The sequence below is a fragment of the Oncorhynchus tshawytscha genome, linkage group LG13 (genome assembly GCF_018296145.1).
Source record: "Oncorhynchus tshawytscha isolate Ot180627B linkage group LG13, Otsh_v2.0, whole genome shotgun sequence".
NCBI lineage: Eukaryota > Metazoa > Chordata > Actinopteri > Salmoniformes > Salmonidae > Oncorhynchus > Oncorhynchus tshawytscha.
In genome coordinates, this window is record NC_056441.1 from 17241665 (window position 1) to 17251006 (window position 9342).

A 9342-nucleotide genomic window follows, 5' to 3' on the forward strand; every position below is an offset into this window, starting at 1 on the left:
TTGCTAGCTATTCATCTGATTGATAAAGTTGATACAAATGCCATTAAAGGTGCAATATGCATCTGTCATTCTCATTGAAAGCAAGTGTTTCTTGAAACTGCTGGGGGAAAGCTAGCTAATGTTAGCTTAATTCCACCATCAGCTCACATTAGCTATCCATCTAGTTAACTAAGTGGACTCTAGCTAGTTTTCTAGAAAATAACAACCAGCTATATAATTGGTAGCTAAATTTTAAAGACTTGTTAGTTACTTATTGAACAGTTTTTGTCAAATTACTTTGTTCCCCTGTCCATTTATTGATGTATTGGTGACTGAAAGTTGGCAAGAAAAATGACCCTCCTAATTTCACTGCAAATGGGCTGTGTTGTTTTCTTATCATTTGGCTGATTAGGCTTGTGCACATTTACACAAATGTTTCATTAGCTAGTCAGCTAAGTTGCTGACTGACTATGCTAATTCTTATTCATATTTTTTGTTGTTGTTACATTTCAGGTTGAGTGGCATTGCTGACAGGCCAGCATGCTGACAGGCCAGCATGCTGACAGGCCAGCATGCTGACAGGCCAGCATGCTGACAGGCCAGCATGCTGACAGGCCAGCATGCTGACAGGCCAGCATGCTGACAGGCCAGCATGCCGACAGGCTGACAGGCCAGCATGCTGACAGGCCAGCATGCTGACAGGCCAGGGCCCATATTAAGAGCTGTGGCGGTCACAACATTTCATCAGCTTGTGATTTTTTTCTCACGGTAATTGACCGGTAATTAACATAAACACATTTAGCATATTCTGGCTTCCACACATAGCCTACAAGCTACTATGGAACATCTACATTTTATAAAGTCTAATAAATCCATGTAATATAGCCAACACCTTTACACCTTTACAATTATTTATTTTAGACAGAGAATAGCAAATAGCATATTTCTAAAGAAATATGATATGAAGAAAATGTAGTCTATTTCAGAAGAACAGAATAGCATTGTAACGGTTTTCTAGTGGTGATGAAGGAGAGTCGGACCAAACTGCAGCGTGTCGATTGCGATCCATGTTTAATACAACAAAGAAACACGAACACTACACAAAACAATAAACGAAACCGAAACAGCCTATCTGGTGCAAACTAACAGAGAGTACAAGTAAGACACTAAGGACAATCACCCACGACAAACTCAAAGAATATGGCTGCCTAAATATGGTTCCCAATCAGAGACAACGATAAGCACCTGCCTCTGATTGAGAACCACTCCAGACAGCCATAGACTTTGCTAGATAACCCCACTAGCTACAATCCCAATACCACCACCAAAACCCCAAGACAAACACACCACAATTACAAAAACCCCATGCCACACCCTGGCCTGACCAAATACATAAAGATAAACACAAAATACTTTGACCAGGGCGTGACAAGCATACTCTGAGTTGTTCTTATGTTAGGCCCTGATCTGGCTATGCCAAATGGCTGTGGGATACACTAGTTCATTTAGCAGACAAGATTTGCTTAGAATTCCGGGGCATTATTTTATAGTATTTTATGGCATGAAGAATACAATTGAATAAAATAGAAAGGATATTTCCTCCAAACGATTTGAGGGAATGTACACATGCGGCTATTCATTGTTTAGAGGTTAACAAAGAAACATACTCCTAAGTGCTTCATTTAGAGTTACTTATGTAACTTTAGTTGTGATACAAATGTTGGGCTATATGTTTAGATTTTTTGTACATTCTAAGGCTGCATGACGTGATTAATGATGGTTTGAAAAAAGTCTCATGAAAGGCATGAGCTCTGCTTGTTTTTATGTGCAGACTGTACACACTTCAGTCTCTCATTCACAATTGGACTAGCACTTGATAATGCCTCGAATTTGCGGTGGCATCCCCTTTGTGTGGCCGTAATGACCCATAAAAAAATCCATGACTTTTGCGGCCAGTGGCTGTTGTGCCCTTGGGCTGAATATAATAATAATTCCCTTCTCCCTGCCTTGCTCGAAGCACCTCTCACTCAAATGGCTCTGTCACGTGATTGGGTCTTTCTCACAGGCTACAAGTGAAAACAGACACAAACTGAGAAATTGTGGAAGAAGGGCCTTGGCCAGGGAGGTGACCAAGAACCAAATTGTCCCTCTGACAGAGCTCCAGAGTTCATATTTGGAGAAGGGAGAACCTTCCAGAAGGACAACCATCTCTGCAGCACTAATCAGGCCTTTATGGTAGAGTGGCCAGGCGGAAGCCACTCCACAGTAAAAACCACATGACAGCCCGCTTGGAGTTTGCCAAAAGGCACCTAAAGGACTCAGAACATGAGAAACAAGACTCTTTGGCCTGAATGCAAAGCATCACATCTGGAGGAAACCTGACACCATCCCGATGATGAAGCATGGTGGTGGCAGCAATATGCGGTGGGAATGTTTTTCCCGCGGCAGGGACTGGGAGAGTCAGGATCGAGGGAAAGATTAACTGAGCAAAGTACAGAGAGACCCTTGATGAAAACCTGCTCCAGAGTGCTCAGGACCTCAGACAGGGGTGAAGGTTCACCTTCCAACAGGACAATGACCCCAAGCTCACAGCCAAGACAAAGCAGGAGTGGCTTCGGGACAAGTCTCTGAATGTCCTTGAGTGGCCCAGCCAGAGCCCGGACTTGAACCAAATCAAACATCTCTGGAGAGATCTGAAAATAGCAGTGCAGCAATGCTCCCCATCCAACCTGACAGCTTGAGAGGATTTTAAATATATATATATATATATTTAACCTTTATTTAACTAGGCAAGTCAATTAAGAACAAATTCTTATTTACAATGACAGCCTACCCCATCCAAACCCGGACAACACTTGGCCAATTGTGCGCCACTCTATGGGACTCCCAATCACGGCCGGATGTGATGCAGCCTGGATCTGCAGAAAAAAATGGGGGAAACCCCCCCCAAATACAGGTGTGCCAAGCTAGTAGTGCCATACCCAAGAAGAATCTAGGCTGTCATCGCTGCCAAAGGTGCTTCAAGTACTTCAAGTACTGAGTAAAGGGTCTGAATACTTATGTACATCTTATATTTCAGTTTTTATTTTTATACATTTGCAAACATTTTTAAAAACCTGTTCTTGTTTTGTCATTATGGGGTATTGTGTGTAGATTGATGTGGGGTAAAAAAACAATGTAATACATTTTAGAATAAGGCTGTAATGTAACAAAATGTGGAAAAAGTCAAGGGGACTGAATACTTTCAGAATACACTGTATGGGTGTAGTCCGGTGTCTTGTTGTGAAAACAAACCCACTCCTAACGCAGCCACTTGGTGTAGTCAATGGCTCACTGTTCCAAAACTGTTGACCTGTTTCCAGTGCTGGAAAAAGTACCCAATTGTCATACTTGAGTAAAAGTAAAGATACCTTAGTAGAAAATGACTAAAATAAAAGTAAGTCATAGTAAATAGTAAATAGTAAAATTCTATTTGAGTAAAAGTCTTAAAAGTATTTGGTTTAAAATATAAGAGTCAAAAGTAAAAGTATAAATCATTTCAAACTACTTATATTAAGCAAGCCAGACGGGACCATTTTCGTGTTTTTTTTAATTTACAGATAGACATAAGCACGCTCCAACATTCAGACATCTTTTACAAATGAAGCACGTGTGTTTAGTGAGTCCGCCAGATCAGAGGCAGTATGGATGACCAGGGATGTTTTCTTGATAAATGAGTGAATTGGACCATTTTCTTGTCCTGCTAAGCATTCAAAATGTAATGAGTACTTTTGGGTGTCAAGGAAAGTGGACAGAGTAAAAAGTACAAATATTGTCTGTAGGAAGTATTTTACACCACTGCCTGTTTCTACGCCAAGCAGGACAATGTTATTTTGGTGTGTTTTCATGGTGTGTTTTCATGGTGTGTTTTCATGGTGTGCGTACGGCACAGCAGCATGTAGTTGGTGGGGTGCTAATGTGAAACATGGTCTTTAAATGTTGAACACATGTACCAGGCAAATGCAATGCTTGACACCCCCTCATTATCATATTGGAGGAAGAAATCCATAAATAAAGAAAGAAAGAAAGAATATAAATTAAGAAAATTAAGAATTAAAAAAATTATTAATCTATTTGTGTGCATGTATATATTTATCTATTTATGTGTGCATTTATTTATTTATTAATGCATTTATCTATGAGTGCATTTCTTTCTTTCCAGTTACGGCAGTTTTGGTCCTCCATAATATTTAGACTACAGAATATAAACACTATTCTATTCTGTAAGACAAAACCTGTGTTATGCAGAATATACAAGTGGCCCTTTTCTTATCTGCACTGACCTGCTCCAAATGTCATTGTTGTTTGTTGTAGGCAAACATTATTAGATGCCCTTCTCAAAAGAATTGAATGTCATGGGATGAATATAACAATAAATTACATTTGTTGGGCTTCAGAGGGGGATTATTATTGAGCCTTTCTTTTTCAAGGGTAAATGCCAGCCAGATGGAATGAATGAATCTCTGTGCTTTATTTTGTTCTTCCTTCCTACAAAAGAACACTAGTCTGTTCCTGTGAGGACAAGTTGCAGCAAGGGCATCCAGTATCTATAAGTACAGGAGAGACAGTCCCTGTCCTGCCCCTTGCAGTGACTCGTTTGTACACCTGCATAACTGAATAGCTACGGAAAGATTGGCCATAAAGCAGCAGATCATTTTGTGCAGAATGATCATTATTTGGCTAATAATGGGGGCCTCAAGGGAAAAAAACAGGTGTGTGTGTGTGTGTTCATTTCTCCAGAGAAGTTGAATGATGGTGAGTAGGTCTATCCTTTATAATTTGTGCCTATTATTCTGAGAGCAGGGGTCAGACACTGAGGGCAGGGGTCAGACACTGAGAGCAGGGGTCAGACACTGAGAGCAGGGGTCAGACACTGAGGGCAGGGATCAGACACTGAGGGCAGGGGTCAGACACTGAGGGCAGGGGTCAGACAATGAGGGCAGGGGTCAAACACTGAGAGCAGTGGTCAGATACTGAGGGCAGGGGTCAGACACTGAGGGCAGGGGTCAGACACTGAGGGCAGGGGTCAGATTCTGAAGGCAGGGGTCAGACACTGAGAGCAGGGGTCAGACACAGAGCAGGGGTCAGACACTGAGGGCAGGGGTCAGACAGGGGTCAGATTCTGAGGGCAGGGGTCAGACAGGGGTCAGATTCTGAGGGCAGGGGTCAGACAATGAGGGCAGGGGTCAGACAGGGGTCAGATTCTGAGGGCAGGCGTCAGACACTGAGGGCAGGGGTCAGACACTGAGGGCAGGGGTCAGACAATGAGGGCAAGGGTCAAACACTGAGAGCAGTGGTCAGACACTGAGGGCAGGGGACACTGAGGGCAGGGGTCAGATTCTGAGGACAGGTGTCAGACACTGAGGGCAGGGGTAAGATTCTGAGGGCAGGGGTCAGACAGGGGTCAGACACTGAGGGCAGGGGTCAGACTCTGAGGGCAGGGGTCAGACTCTGAGGGCAGGGGTCAGACACTGAGGGCAGGGGTCAGACACAGTGTACATGTAGTGGTTCTCTATGAATTGATGTTGATATAATAGTCAGTGGTGTAAAGTACTTATGTAAAAAATACTTCAAAGTACTACTGAAGTAGTTTTGGGGGTATCTGTACTTTACTTTACTATTTAAATTTTTGACAACATTTACTTCACTACATTCCTAAAGAAAATGATGTACTTTTTTCTCCATACATTTTCCCTGGCACCCAAAAGTCCTCATTACATTTTGAATGCTTAGCAAGACATAAAAATAGTCTAATTCACACACTTATCAAGAGAATATCCCTGGTCAATCCTACTGCCTCTGATCTGGCAGACTCAATAAACACAATTTGCAAATTATGTTGGAGTGTGCCCCTGGCTACCCGTAAATTAATAAAACAAGAAAACGTTGTCATCTGGTTTGCTTAATATAAGGAATTGGAAATTATTCATACTTTTACTTTTAATACTTAAGTTTATTTTAGCAATTACATTTACTTTTGGAACTTAAGTATATTTAAAACCCAATATTTTAGGATTTTACTGGGTGACTTTCACTTCAATCATTTTCTATTAAGGTATCTTTACTTTGACTCAAATATGACAATTTGGTACATTTTCCACCCCTGATAATAATAACTTGGTGGGTGCATCTATTTGTCCTATTTCACACATGCCCAAGTGTGTATTATACAGATGTGTGAATTGGAAATGTGTTTTTTGCATATCCCAACTCCCCCTGAGACACCCTCAGAGAGTGGGGTCACAGCCAGGGTCAGCCATTATCAACAGCAACCATGGAGCAATTAGGGTTAAGTGCCTTGCTCAAGGGAACATCAACAGATTGGCTCAGGGATTTGAACTAGCAACCTTTCATATACTGGCACAATGCTCTAACCGCTAGGCTTCCTGCCACGTTGCAGTAGGTCGCAGGACAAGAGGTTGGCTGGTTATTCTTCTTAGCTGCTGTTAAGCTATGTGATGTCAGTTCTAAATCAAAAATGTTCCTTTCCATATGAGAATGTGTCTGACTGAGAATGCCATTCTCTCTCCATCTCCCCACTCTCACGCACACACACACACACACACACACACAGAGCAGACAGCACATTCAACAATGACTCTACAGTGAACTCTAGTGGCCATTGGGAGCACTGAAACTCAACAGTATGGAATACAGCCATAAGGGGGCACCCTAGCCTTGTCTAGACTAGAGCCACATCTGTCCTGCATGCCACTCTCCCTCCCTGTTCATCTCTGAGCAATATCAATATGTGGCAGCTCGATTGATCATCACCTGACTCGGATTATATTCAATCAAAGGAATAGACTTGATTGTCGTTCCTGACACATTGTGGTTATTTGTTATATTTGGTCTCCTGAGTGGCGCAGTGGTCTAAGGTACTGCATTTCAGTGCTTGAAGTGTCACTACATACAGCCTGGAATTAAACCAGGGTATATCACAACTGGCTGTGATTGGGAGTCCCATAGGGCGGCACACAATTGGCCCAGCGTTGTCTGGGTTTGGACGGTGTAGGCCGTCATTGTACTACATACTTATAGTCTACTGTACTACTATTTTCTATATCTATAGTAAAGACATGAACAGAGTGATTTTCAAATGATTGTCAATTTTTATTGTGGACACATCACTTCCACAGACCCAGCAGGAGGTTCTGAGGTATGAGAGCTCAGTCTCCAGAGAGCGGGTGAGAGAGTGACAAGAATTAACATATCACAGCACAACACTTGCTAAAACAGACTATACAAAACAAAATGAGACTGGACAGACACAGTACTAAAAAGTCATAAACTTAAATTAATGAGCACCTTTTATACAAACAGCCCAAGATGTATGCGCTACTCTTTACGTACAGTCTTTCTGCAAGTGCTTGATCTGATGAGTGTTGTTTAGTGAGAATTCCCACTCTTTAGTATTTGTATTGAACAAAGCACAGGGTAGTGAGTAGAGTTCTAGAACACTCTAGAACAAAATATAAAATAAAGGGAACCCTTTTTGTGGCCTTGGATAACCTTATTTAGAACAGTAGGTAGCATCAAGGTTCTAAGTAGAGACCCTTATCATGCCGTCATGTTTTGCACACATTGAACATGCATAATGACAGGATCTTCGTAAACCACAGGAGGTTGGTGGCACCTTAATTGGGGAGGACAGGCTTGTGGTAATGGCTGGAGTGGAATAGGTGGAAATGTATCAAAGACAAACACATGGTTTCAATAGGTTTGGTGACGTTCCCTTCACTCCGTTTCGGCCATTATCACGAACTGTCCTCCTCAGCAGCCTCTGGTGTTGTAAACATAGCTACTTTAGTAACTGGCATGTTCATATTCATGTCTCTGGCCCTGATGAACTGCAATAACCTACGACCTGGGTGGTCTAAACTATATAAGCAATGATTATTCAGTATGTTAAAGGCCCAGTGCAGTCAAAAATATGTTTTCCTGTGTTTTATATTTATTTTCACACTATGAGGTTGGAATAATACTGTGAAATTGTGAAAATGATGATTATGCCCTTTTAGTGTTGGAGCTGTTTGAAAAGACTGTCTGGCATTTCAGCCTGTTTTGGCTGGATAGAGTTTTGGCCTGCCTGGCACTTAACCCTAATTTGTTCCACTACTATGGATGACCCTGTAAAACACCATATTTCACTGCACCTATCCGGTGTATGTGACAATAAAACATTATTTTCACCATCATCATCATCACCAAGCAGTAAATGAGTTAATAGACAAATAATAAAGAGAGTTCCAAACCTCTCTGCCAATAACAGCTAGTTTCCCCTCCCCACAACACTCCCAGACAGTCCTAGCTACATTTTTGCTTGTTAAAAAGCTATTTTTGTTTGTTTTTGACCATTTTAATTGAAAATAATCACAGTAAGATACTTAATTGTTACCCAGAAATGATTTGATAGAGATAAAAATGTCTGCATTGGATCTTTAGCAAATATGAATAAAGGTTATTCAAAGGTTAAAGGTTCTACTTAGAAACCAATTTTGGAGAATCAATAGGGTTCTTTGATTTGTCCCTGTAGGGGAACCCTTTGTGGTGCTTTGTAGAACCCTCTCATTAAATATTATTTATATTTCCAGGTAGAACCAATACAAGGTGCTATCTAGAGGCGTACTAGTACTGCAACAATACTAATACTAATAATAAATTAAGAGAATAAAGCCGGGATTCAATCCAAGGAAATTGCCTTTATAAAGGCTGTCTAGTAGCTGCTCTAAAAAGCACCTTGGATTAAATCAGCCTAAGACTCCAAACATTTTTCCCACTGGAAGTATCAAAGACATACCACAAATACATGTGCTTCAGCATTAGAAATAGCATTATATCACAGAAAAGTTACTCAGTATTATATGACAGAAAAGTGATTCAGCCTAAACAGCAACATAAAAACAGGAATTCACCCACAACCTTCTAGCAAGACGATTCTTTTGGAACCATTCAGAAAGCACAGAACCTAATGAAGAACCTTCTCCAAAGAAAGGCTTCCTCGAGGCTACATAGTGTGACATAAAATTAGTGTGACATAGAAAGTGTGAAATAGTACCATTGCTCCAATAAAAAAATACAAAAATGGGTATTTGTTTCATTAGTCCAATGTTGATACAGCCCCAAAAATGTTTGCAAGTCAGTAGTCAGGTTTTCAAGATATAGCACTTCCAAGAAGCAAAGTGCAGCATATGATCATGGAGACATCATCATCTTGAAAGTCCTATGTATTGAAAACGTGATTGCTGACATGCAAAACATTCAGCAACAGTGGATTAAATAAAAAAAAGTTTAAAAAAAGATACGTTTGAGTGGACTATTCCT